A 12716-nucleotide genomic window follows, 5' to 3' on the forward strand; every position below is an offset into this window, starting at 1 on the left:
GCGGGCTAGAAACTTTTTTTCATTTAATTTTTAAGAATCGTGGTTTTGCCGGCCCCGCTTTCCTAGGAGACCCCGAGCCCGCGACCCCACCCGAGGACGATCCCTTCCTCCCACACTTCTCCCAGATTCCAAACAGATTCTTTCTTTTCGTGGGGGATCCGCTCCTGCCGCGCTCTCCCCTTCCGCGAAGGGAAAACGCCTTTTCTCGCTTTTCCCACGTCGCGAGAGGCATCCATTCTTGGACCGACGCCTGGAAGTGGGAGTGGGGCGGGTGTTTTGCTTTGGAACCAGCCCTGTGGGGAAAAGGGAGGGGCTTGCCGGAGCCCCAGCCCCTCCCAGCCCCCAGCCTCCAGACAATGAGCTCCCGACCCACCGTCTCCCCCCTCTCCCTCCCGCGCGCGTCCAGAGCCCCCCCCCCGCTCCGCCTGCTTTGAGAAAGAGGAGTTGGGGGGGAAAGGGGGCTGAGCGTCTGGGTTGATCCCGCCCTCCCGGCCGGCCGTTCCCCGCTGCCCAGCGTCCGCCAGGCTGCTGAAGGGACAGACGGGCGGCGCGGGCGCGGGTGCTCTGGTCCGGACAGAAAGAAGGATCAGAGCTCAGGAAGGGGAGTCCTCGCGTGGGAATCCTCCTTACTCTCCTCGGTCCCTTTCTCTGGAGTCGCCGGCGAGGAGAAGAAGAAAGAGAAAAAAAGGGAGAGACGGGACTTTCCAGTGAATGGACTCGCCGAAGGAGCGGTAAGAGATGGGGGGAGTGGCGGGGCTGGCCGGCCGGGTCCTGCGGGAGGGGAAGGGTGAGTGGCGCGGGAGGGACGATGTAAGGAGTGGAGTGAGTGGGTGGGGCAGGGATCTCCGACTCCGCGGCTCTCCCCCCCCCCCCCCCCAGGCGAGCAGGTCGGCTTGGAGAAGGGTTGATTTCCTCTGGTCCGGGCTGGGGAGAGAGGTGATCTTCTTGGATCTCCTCGAGGAGAGATTTGGGGCCATGGGGAGACGCGCAGCGGGGCGAGTCTTGCAAGGGCTTAAGAGGGGGAGGGCGTGCTTCACTCCGGGGAGGGAGGAATTGCTACGAACAGCCCTTGGTTGCATAAACAGAGGCATATAGAATCAAAATCACTCCAAGTAGGAGTTACCGCTGTACAAAGCCTTAGTATAAGAACACACCTGGAATCCTGGATCCAGTTTTGGGGTCACCACGGTATCAAACACACACAAAAAAGAGGTTGAGAACTTTGGAAAAAAGTGCCAGAGAAGAGCAACTAGATGATTTAAAGGCCTGGAGGCTAAAACATAGGAAGAACGGTTGCAGGAACTGGGTTTGTCTAGTCTAGGGAAAAGAAGGACTAGGGTGAGGACAAGATAGCAGTCTTCCAGTGTTTGAAAGGCTGCCACAAAGAAGATGGGGGGTCAACTTATTTTCCAAAGCACCAGAAGGCAGGAGAAGAACAATGGAGGGAAACTAATCAAGGAGAGAAGCAACATGGAATTGAGGAGAAGCTTCCTAAACAGGGAGGGACAACCAGTGGAACAGCTTTGCCTTCAGAAGTTGTAGGAGCTTCATCATTGGAGGTGTTTAAGAAGAAACGGGACAGTCACTTGTCTGAAATGGTATAGGGTTTCCTGCTTGAGCAGGGGGTTGGACTAGAACACCTCCAAGGTCCCTTCCAGCTCTGATTGAACTGGTAGGGGCAAGCAGGTCAGAACTGAAGTGACCTGTTGGTGGGTGATTAACCAGCAGAATTAATCAGCTAATTAACCAATTAACCAGTGGAATAGCTTGCCTCCAGAAGTTGTGGATGCTTCATCACTGGAATTTCAAAAGAGACTAGACACCCACCTGTCTGAAGTGGTACAGGGTCTCCTGCTTGAGTAGGGGGCTAGAAGACCTCCAAGATCCCCTCCAGCTCCATTCTGATTGATTGGTTTTAAGAAAAAGGAGTGATCTGGAGATGTCAGCCCTGGTGGGATGGAAGTTGAGTCTTGAAGGTCTTATTTGTCTGCTTGGCAGAAAAAGAGTGCATTTCTTCCTGGGGCAGGAGAGGGGAGATTGAGCTGAGTGATGGGGACAGGAGAGGAGTTAGAGGACCACTCAAGGTGGGACATGTGGTGATGTCTTTTTCATCAGGGATGCATCAGAAGAAGCCCAACAGAAGTTCAGGGGTAATAAAAGAATAACAGAGTTGGAAGGGACCTTGAAGGTCTTCTAGTCCTGCGTAGGCAGAAATCCTACACCACTTCAGACAAATGGCTATCCAACACTCTTAAACAGTTTCAGTGTTGGAGCATTCACAACTTCTAGAGGCAAGTTGTTCCACTGATTAATTGTTCTCACTGTCAGGAAATTCTCTTTAGTTGCTTCTCTCCTTGATTAGTTTCCACCCATTCCTTCTTGTCCTACCCTCAGGTGCTTTGGAGAATAGCTTGACTCCCTCTTCTTTGTGGCAACCCCTGAGATATTGGAACACTGCTATCATGCCTCCCCTAGTCCTTCTTTTCATCAGACTAGACCTACCCCAATTCACAAATTAGGGTGTTGGCTCCTTGGCCACTTTTCTCTTCTGGTCCTAACTAGGCCTTTTCCACCAGTGTTCTCCAGATATCTTGGATCTCAGCTGTCATTTTCCCAGCCAAGGTTGGGAGGGGTGTGTGATGAAAATTGTGGTTCAGTATCTTTGAAGTCATCTAAGGAAGAGCTGTTCTAGCAGTTGTCCATCCAACCCTCAATTCATTAGGACTCTGAAATCGTCCAAGCACAAACTAATATATATTTGGGGGAAGGACTTGCTGGATATCTCTGAGGAGGAAGAACTGGATTTACATTTGGCCGGGGTATGAGGATGTCCCAGAATTGTGGTGGGTCTCTTGAATGTGTCAACCTGGAAGAGGACAAGGAGGAGGAGTCTGTAGCTGCAGATGGCAACGGATTGGTGTTAATCCTTAAAGAAGTTAGCAAAGTGTAACAATCATGGCTAGGACCAGGCAAAAGAAGCAAACCATACTTGTGGAGACGGTCCAAAAGCTAGCTTGATGGCCAAAGAGTGTTTAAGAGACTTAATGCTCTGCAAGGGTCCCAGATTTACTTTCCATCGTCATCGGAAACAGCAAGAAAAGTTAGTGGCCAAGTTCACACATCTGCCAAAATGAAGCTGGACACACACCATTGTAAAAGGGTGAAGCTGGCCTTGTATATGTGGGATTCCAGTTCCAGTGTTTCTTTCTTGGCTGTCGAGGATGAACTTTTTCACTTCAAGGGTGTATCCTGTCATCTTAGCTACACAGGCTGCTTTCTGGAGCGGAAAGCATTAAGGCAGTCTGTTCTTGATTATAGGGTGTGCTGCATCTTTGTTTCAGTACTATTTGCTGGAGTCGTGGAATGGTATGAAGTTGATTTTAATTTCCCGTGCATTTGTACCACGACTGAGTTTCTATCATGGAGGCCACGTCCTTCTTAACAGAAGGGTTTTCGGGTGGTGGCAATGGGACATCTGGATTAATGGTAATAGAGGCCTTTTCACTAGTAGTCTGTTGTGGGATTTAGTTATAGGGAATTGATCTCGCTGCCATTGTTATTTTGGCATGATTGCATTGTTTGCTTTCGGTGTTCAAAGTTGGAAGAAAAAGTGGGATGGGAAGTATTAAGACGAACCTGAACTGCTCTGTGCAAACTGAATTGTCACCGAGAGAGCTGCTCGGGTTCTCCCCACCCCCCAAACCTGGTGCCAATCCAGTAGCATCGACTGTAACTCTGACCACTTGAATCAGCAGGTTTGGTAATCCTATTGTCTGGAGATAAAAAAGAGTCATGGACGGATCCAGAATTTTAGCCCCCACTCAGCATAGGAACTTGCTGGATGGGCTTTGAAGGGATTTCTGGGTTCACTGTATCTCCTACATTCATAATGAGGTTAAAATGTGGGGTGGGAAAACCTACAAAGATGATGAAGCATAAACAAGCCATAAATCAGTCCTTTGGTTTGGGCTCAACGGAACCTTTGGAGTTGGCCTCTACAGTGAAGTCTTGATTGTTGAATTAAAATGTCGAAGTGGATGCAATGTAAGATCTTATATGTGCTTTAAGTGCAATTCCTCCCTCCTTTCTTTCTTTCTTTCTTTCTTTCTGTCTGTCTGTCTTTCTTTCTTTCTTTTCTCCTGCTTTCTTTCTTTTTTCTCTCTCTTTCTGCTTTTTCTTTCTTTCTTGCTTTCTTTCTCTTTCTTGTAATTTTCTTTTTTCTTTCTTCTTTCTTTCTTTCTCTTTTCATTCTCTTTCTCTTCCTTTTTCTTTCCTTTCTTTTTCCCCTCTTGCCCCCCTTTTCCTCCCTCCCCCTCTTTTTTTCTTCTTCTTTCTTTCTTTCTTTCTTTCTTTCTTTCTTCTTTCTTTCTTTCTTTCTTTCTTCTTCTTTCTTCCTCTTAAACATTCAGTGTCCAAAGTTGATTATTTCTGATCCCACATGGCCAATCTGCTTCCCTTCCCATGACCAAACCAGACCAAAAGGAAGGAAAGAATTCCCTGGCTATGAATTTCATCGTTTTTTCTTTGCAGAGAGGGAAGAAATTGGACTGTGGATTGAAACAACGTGCAGTAAAGGAAAGGAAAGGAAACAATACATATCTTTTTCCTTGACAAGGTTTATGCTCTGCCTAGAGGACTTTTTCTCATTTCATTTCAGCTCTGTAGCCTTTTGCTCCTCTTGATGCATCTGTGTTTTATGATTCCTGTTGGGATAGAAGTGAATCTTCATATGTATGTCCAGCGCGGCTGGCCTGGAATCACCTCGTGGTTGATTAGAAAAACTGTCTTGATAAACTTACCTGACTGTTCCGCATTTGGTGATAAAGGAGTCCAATTGTTAACATCAGCAGTAATAACGGCAACCAGCCTATTGGTATCTCTGGAGCATGAAGGTTAAATGGTGATTTACATGGGACGTGGGAATAAGCCCTGAGCTCTTTCCCACTCAAAGTGGTTGGACTAAAAGAGGCTTATGGGTAAGACAGACTCATATGCTCTTGCTGGGTCACTGACTTGCCTTCTTACGTTCCTTATCAACAGAGAGAAGACTAAGGGTCTGCCTCCCAGAGAGTCCTTTGGGCTTGCACTTCACCATTCTATGCCAGAGATGGGAAACAATGAGCCTTTCATGACTTGTGGACTTCAACTCCCAGAATTCCTGAGACAAGCATGGTTGCCTCAGGAATTCTGGGAGTTGAAGTCCGCAGGTTATACAAGGGCCATTGTTCCCCACCCCTGTTCTATGCTTATGGAAGAGAAGGAAGGGGCTGGGTTTTCCCAAAGGAAATTGGGAAGACCTGCCAAAGAAGTGTATTCATTTCATATCTGCAAAAATGCCTGGAAATAAGAAACATTTCTGCTAAAAGGAGAATCCATTGAAGGGAGTCTTGAAAAGAAGAGTGTTTAAGGACCTCCTAAATCTTAGAGTTGCAAAAACATGGGGCCATCACTGGGAAAACCCCGCAGAGTCCATAATATTGGTACAGTTCTGACCTAGGCTTCCCAAGAGCATGAAACAAACTCCTGGTCCCAACAAAACCCTTTTATTAATTTATTATAATTAATTATTTATTCATTGACATCCAGTAAAGTCTTTCCAGGGAGGATTTACAGTCAGAGACCTTATCTGACTTGGAGAGCTGCCAGGCTGATATCTGCAAAACTTGACAAGGAGTCTCTGAGAGTCACGAATCAATTAAGTGAACTGTCTCCTGCAAACTTCACTCCCTTTCGCTCTCTTTTATTTCCTCTGGGGGGGCCATTCATCGTCCACCTGTGGCCTTACTCCCAAGTCGACCCCTGTTCTTTAGCTGTTCCCTTCGTCTGGCAACTCTGTGCATGCGCACACTGGGAACAGGCTCCAGCTGTTCCTCTGCCTCACTGATGTCTGACTCTGAAGGCAGCTGACAACTGGCCTACGGCTCTGGCCCCCTTTCTACCTCCGATGCAGAGCCCTCATCAGTAGAGCCTTCCCCAGACTCCAGGACTGGCCCATGTTCCTCCCCAATCTCCTCACTGTCTGAATCTGCTGCCAGCTCTGCTGGTTGCTGGCGGACCACAACAGGTACAATCCTAATTGCTGGCACTGGAGAAGGAGCCCTGAAGTTGATTTCTAATGCGCAGACATGATTGGAAGGCAATTCTTGTCACAGGGGGATGTTTTTCTGTTTCTGTGTTATGTATAACTTGGAATCACACCAAGGAGAGAAAAATCAGGGCAGAGTTGGCTCCAATGTTCTCCTGGCATCAAGATGATTCCATTCACCTTAAAAATCCTGACCAGAGATCTTTTTCTTGCCATTGGGGGTTAGGGTAACCTGGTCATCTGCGCATCCAACCTAGAAGGAAGGAGACATTTGAGTGACAGCGAGAACAATTTATCGGTGGAATAGTTCATCTCCTGGAGTTGTGGGTGCTCCATCACTGGAGTTTGTCAAAAATAGGCTGGACAGTCATTTGAACGGGATGGTGTAAGGTTTCCTGCTTTGAGCTGGAGGTTGAACACTACAAGGCCTCTGAGGCAGCGGTGGGATTCAGCCTGTTCGGACCGGTTCGGGCAAACCGGTTCGCTCCGATGATCAGGGGGCCTGCCTGCCCCTGCACGTTACTTATCTGTTCTGACCCCCCGGCCTGTGAATAAACCAAACACAGGCTTGGCTTTTTGCCACTGTTTAATTTACTGAGATAACAGATCCTTTGGCTGAGGGCCCAGGCAACTCACGTTCAATAGAGTATCTCTGCAGCAACCCAGATAGTTCAAACGAACAGACGCTGCTAGAATACACAGATAGATTTTCTTAACTACTAATTCGAACGGTTGTTTCCTGCAAATGTCCCCTCCCAACCTCACCTATAATCTCTTGGGAGGGGCCAATCCACAACCACCTGTGCTTAATCATCTTCTGTGAGTCTGCCTACGGAGTTGCTGCTTCCGTTTCTCAGCCCTTCTCAATCTAGCATCAGGGACAAACTCCCTTTGATCCTCCCCACTGCTCCATATCTCAGGTGCCTCCTGGTGGCTAACCAGCCTCTCTGGTCCCTGCTCTGAGTCTGAACCCTGCCCAGGGTCCTCCAGGGCAGACTCATATGGTTCCTCGCTATCCGAGTCCATCAGCAGCTCAACGGATCCTGCTGGGCCACAACACTTACCTATATCCACTTAGCTGATTCGCACAGCAAAGCAGATTGCCGCGCCTCCGCTGTGTTACTCCCTAAAAAGTAACGTGGAAGGTAAGTTTTATTAAAACTGTGCACACATATGTAGCATGTATCAGGTGTATGCGTATGTGGAGCATGCGTGCATGCGTGCAGATGCATGCGTGCATGCGTGCAGCATGCGTGCGTGCAGCACATGATCACTGAACCAGTTGTTAAACCAGCAGGATCCCACCACTGCTCTGAGACCCCTTCCAGCCCCATGATTGTACCTTCCATGGGTTATGGTTTCTTTCCCCAATCTTGGTTGAATGGATAACAGCTGGATAAACTCAGTGGGAGGAAGTTTCTCCTTCACCTTCTACCTCCTTTATAAGCCACAAGATTGCTTAACATTCTCAGAACTTGCCTGACGTTATCATATCCCAGACTTTCCTGCATGAGATTCTCTGAGAGATGTGGGGACATTTTTGGGGTTCTTGTTCCCAAACATCCATCTTATCTTATTCTACAGAGGTTCTCATGGATGGGTGGTTCTCTGTGTTTGAGTTTGCTCATCCTGTTGTCTTCTTTACTTCTGGATCTTCTCCGTCTCCCTCTTCCTCGACCATAAACTTTAAAGAGAAATATATATATGGCAATTTTCCCCCCTGCCTTAGTAGTACATCCTGGCTGCTCCCTTTAGCCAGAATTCTTTCTGCTCCATGAGGCCCAGTTTCCTTTTCCAAATAGTTCAGCTGCACAGGGACCACCATGCCGACCCTGCTGACCTCCGTTGGTGACTTCCATAGTTCAGCTTGCACGAGGAAAATGTGTGTTGCATGCAGGTGTGGGCGGTGTGCAGGCCTGCGGAGATGCCAGGATTCCTGGGCCCAAAAGGTTTTTTTCCCTTTGCAATGAATCGGTTCTTTTGCCAAAACAGCTGAATTGCAGAGCAAGTTCTTTTGTGACTGTGTTTTGTCTGCAAGGGACTCACGAGACCGAGATAAGGGCCATTAGCCTTAGGAGGCCATTTCTGGGGGCTTCCGCCTCTAATCTCCCACATGAATTGAAAACATTCTTTTTTTTTTTTAACCCTATCTGTATATCAATGCATTTGGGAGAGAATCAATTTCTCCTCCCTAACTTTGAGCCTTATGTGGCTATAGGCATTTTTTTGGTCTTATTTCACTGCTACGTTGCGCTTGCTGATTTATTTCCTTATGTCAATTTGTACGGCTTCCCCCATTGCAACAGGGACTCTGGGCAGCTAATACAGGGTTAAAAACTCAAATGCAATGAAACAACTGCTAAGTATACATCAGGGTAGCCAAGTCCTCATAAATAACGTATCCATCTTGCAGGCCCCATTATATCCAACACCCCCAAGTTTGGGAAAACAGCCACATTTGGAAGACTTTATGAAAAGCCAGCAAGGTTGAAGCTAACTAGAGGCATGTGGGGTTCCAGAGAGCAGGCATCGACACAAATCAGATGACATTCTCTGATGAATGGGACCTGGAACATTCCTCTTTGATCTAACCCTACTGCACATGGGCCAGTCCTAGAGTCTCGGGAAGGCTCTGAGGAGGGCTCTGTGTCGGAGGCAGGAAGGGGGCCAGAGCCGTATGCCAGTTATCAGTGCCTTCAGAGTCAGACATCAGTGAGGCAGAGGAACAGCTGGAGCCTGTTCCCAGTGTGCGCATGCGCAGAGTTGCCAGACGAAGGGAACAGCTAAAGAACAGGGGTCGAACCTAGGGAATCTCTTCAAGTGTGGTTACTGATCCTGGTTTAGTGTGGCCTTTGACCCCAGCCCCTTCTGGAGCCTTGTGGGAAATTTAATATTCATTTACTTAATAGATTCGTATGCTATCCATCTGTGACAAGGCCCTCTTTGAGATACCGAGGTAGAACATGTTTGAACCTTAGGTCAAAATCTTCATCTGATTTCTGGACTTGTCTGGATTTGTTACAAGCTTATCCCAAACTTGTTTCTTAAACTCAGTCCAACAGTTTTTTTGTTTGCTTGTTTGTTTTCAGTGGGGATTTTCTGGTGGAGCATCACGTTGAACCTTAGATCAAAATCTTCCATCAACCTTAGTTCAAAATCCTTCCTGCTCTCCGAGTTTAGTTGTTTTGCTTGCACCAAGAATTCCACAGTTCAACCTGAGCTATACGTATTTTCTTCTGCTGGTAGAGATGTACTTTTCTGGCCCTTCTCTTTGATCCATTACTTGATTGGTGTCCAGGTAGTCCTTGACATATGACTGATTGCTAAAATGACTGTTCAGAGTTACGACGGATCCCTCCCCCACCCAGTCATGAACTGATTGCAAAGTTCTGACTGCATTTTGGGTGCTCAGAAACCAGACCACGTTTATGGCAGCTTATAGTAGCATGGTCATAAGACCATGATTTATGATGTTTTTGCAGAACGTTGATGTTTATCATCATTATTTAACGACCCTATATTCCTTTGCGGGGTGGAGTCCAGGCAATTGAATGGAGGTAGCAGAGTGTTTAATGGCCGGATGCCCTTCCTGTCACCAATGCGGAGCTTTGTTCAACAGATATATTCTCATTGTGCCCAGAGAGAGAAAATACGTGCTCTACCTAGGATCGAACTCACAAATGGATGTTTATGACCACTGAAAAAAGGTTGCAAAGCTAGTTTAGCCATGTGATGCCCCACGTACCATGGGTCCATAGGACCTGGCTTCATTACGGTCGTAAATTGAGGACTGTCTGAACTAGATAAGGAAGGAGGCATGGTTACAGCGTTACAAGCTCTCTCCTGTGGTTGGGTCTTGCTGAAAATGGGTGCAAGCTACTTTGGGGTGAATTTGGTTCCTTTGTACAGATTTCTTCCACTGGGGATCAGCATGTAAACATGGCATTTCTGCTCCGCACTATAAAACAGAGTCCAAACTGAACAGAAACATGCAAAGATTCAACTGCGTGTCGAAGCTCACGCTGGCACCTTTGCTATGTTTCTAAAACTAGAAAATCTAGGTGCTTGGGCAAAGCTACAGACGACATAACACAGGGGTTCCCAACCTCCGGTCCGTGGACCGATCCTGGGCCGCAGCCAGAAACCAAGTCATGCAAACAAGTGAAGACCCATCCATGCAGGCAGCACACAAAACCACGGCTCCTCCGGTCTGCGGGAAAAACTTTCTCCATGGAACCAGTCCCTGGTTGAGGCCACTGTCATAACAGGACCATGGCTTTCTCATCTAGCATTTTATCCCTGCATTTGAAACAGATTATTCCATCGTCCCTCCAAAGGAGCTGTGTGAATACACCAACTATGGTTTGTTAAACCCGGCTTAGTGAAAATCCTGCTGATTATAGTCTATTTAGCTCACAAAGACCATGCAAACCATGGCTTGCTGCAATGGTGACCAACACAGAGAGCAGAGCAGAGGTGGTATCCAGCAGGTTCTGACCAGTTCTGGAGAACCAATAGCGGAAATTTTGAGTAGTTCGGAGAACCAGTAAATACCACCTCTGGCTGGCCCCGCCCCCATCTATTCTCTGCCTCCCGAGTCCCAGCTGATCTCCTCTTTCTACGAGACACGTGTCATCTTTTAAAACAGACGTGCTTCTAGTTATTTTTATGGGGACAGAAAAAATATATATATCAAGCTGTCTCTTTTTAATAGGTATCTTTTAAGTGGGTCAAAAGGTTTTTTTTAAAAAAACAAAACCCTGGCACGATTGCCTGGATTTGACTTGTGACTAACCTCATAAAAGCATTTTAATGCAATACAATACAATACAATATAATATAATAGCAGAGTTGGAAGGGACCTTGGAGGTCTTCTAGTCCAAACCCCTGCCTAGGCAGGAAACCCTACACCACTTCAGACAAATGGCTATCCAACATCTTCTTAGAGACTTCCAGTGTTGGGGCATTCACGACTTCTGGAGGCAAGCTGTTCCACTGATTAATGTTCTAACTGTCAGGAAATTTCTCTCAGTTCTAAGTTGCTTCTCTCCTTGATTAGTTTCCACCCATTGCTTCTTGTTCGCCCTCAGGTGCTTTGGAGAATAGTTTGACTCCCTCTTTTGTGGCAACCCTGAGATATTGGAACACTGCTATCATGTCTCCCCTAGTCCTTCTTTCTATTAAACTAGACATACCCAGTTCCTGCAACTTTTCCTCATATGTTTTAGTCTCCAGTCCCCTAATCCTCTTGTTGCTCTTCTCTGCACTCTTCTAGAGTCTTCACATCTTTTCTACATCGTGGCGACCAAAACTGAATGTATTTTGCAAGTGTAGCACTCTCCATGTGAAACGCGTGTTTGAGGGTAATTTTCACAGCGTTCCCTCATTTGGTGGGGGGTGTGAGTGTGTGCCACACCTCGTAGGAAGCACCACATATTTTGCCTGCTAACAAAGCATTCTGATTTCTGGGTTGAACAAAAGAGAGCTTGTCCTACCGAAGGCTGAGAAACGCTCCCTTTTGCAATTCTCCCTTAGCATTAATACTGGCAAAGACTTATTTATTTTTCCCTTGTTGACCTAACCCTAACACAGCAAATAGGAGAATTATGGCTGATCCTTGTCCTTTTGCTTGGCTAAATATGCAGTGGGTCAAATATGCTTGTGCTTATGGAATGTTAGGTCAGCAACAAGGCCTTTCTTAACCGAGCAATCAAGCACTGGGCTAGAAACGGGGAGACCCTGTGTTCGAATCCCTCCTTTGGCACAAAGGCAGTAGGGCAGAGGTGTCAAACACGTGATGTATCGTGACTTTCCCTACCCCTTTGTTAAACTGGGCAGTGGGTGGCCAGTGTGTGATACTCTGGCCCGCGGCCATGAGTTGACACCCCTGCAGTAGGGTGAACCTTGGCCCAGCCACTTTCGCTTAGCCTCAGGAATGAGGCAATGGCAAACCACTTCTAAAAAACCTTGCCAAGAAAACTTGTCCAGGTAGCCTCCAAGAATCGGACAGCATCGAATGGAAGAAAAAACAAACAAACCAGAGGTACAATTCAATGGAGATTCTCAGTCATCCAAGTCATGGTTGTCCCAAAGGTGCTTTTTCAAGAGGCAACAGGACTTTCTTGGGGTTTTTTTGATGATGTTTCATTCTCATCCAAGAAGCTTCTTCAGCTCTGACTGGATGGTGGGAGAATGGAAGGATCCTTCCATTCCCTACCATCCAGACAGAGCTGAAGAAGCTTCTTGGATGAGAAGCGAAATGTCTTCAAATTTAAAAAAGTGACAACTAAGTCCAGTTGCCTCTTAAAAAACACCTTGGGACAGCCGAGGTGGCGCAGTGGTTAGGCTGCAGTACTGCAGGCCAATTCAGCTGACTGCTATCTGCAGTTCAGCAGTTCCAATCTCACCGGCTCAAGGTTGACTCAGCCTTCCTCCTTCCGAGGTGGGTGAAATGAGGACCCGGATTGTTGGGGGCAATATGCTGACTCTGTAAACCGCTTAGAGAGGGCTGAAAGCCCTATGAAGCGGTATAAAGTCTAACTGCTATTGCTATTGCTATTGCTAACCTGGTAGAGCAATTGCACGAGGTCCTCTTGATTGACAACTTGGATGAGAAGCGAAACGTCTTCAA

The 12716-nt window shown here is 47.1% G+C and overlaps 1 protein-coding gene across 1 annotated transcript in view; it reads left to right on the forward strand.

Annotated features, from left to right (window-relative positions):
* The first annotated feature begins 336 nt into the window (after positions 1 to 336).
* LOC116503837 (N(G),N(G)-dimethylarginine dimethylaminohydrolase 1-like) overlaps positions 337 to 12716 on the forward strand; it is a 39718-nt gene continuing 27338 nt past the window's right edge. The window contains exon 1 of the mRNA XM_032210501.1: positions 337 to 731. The gene's annotated coding sequence lies outside the window, so the exon portion shown is untranslated. The remainder of the gene's footprint in view (positions 732 to 12716) is intronic.

Source organism: Thamnophis elegans, chromosome 2, assembly GCF_009769535.1.
Source record: "Thamnophis elegans isolate rThaEle1 chromosome 2, rThaEle1.pri, whole genome shotgun sequence".
NCBI lineage: Eukaryota > Metazoa > Chordata > Lepidosauria > Squamata > Colubridae > Thamnophis > Thamnophis elegans.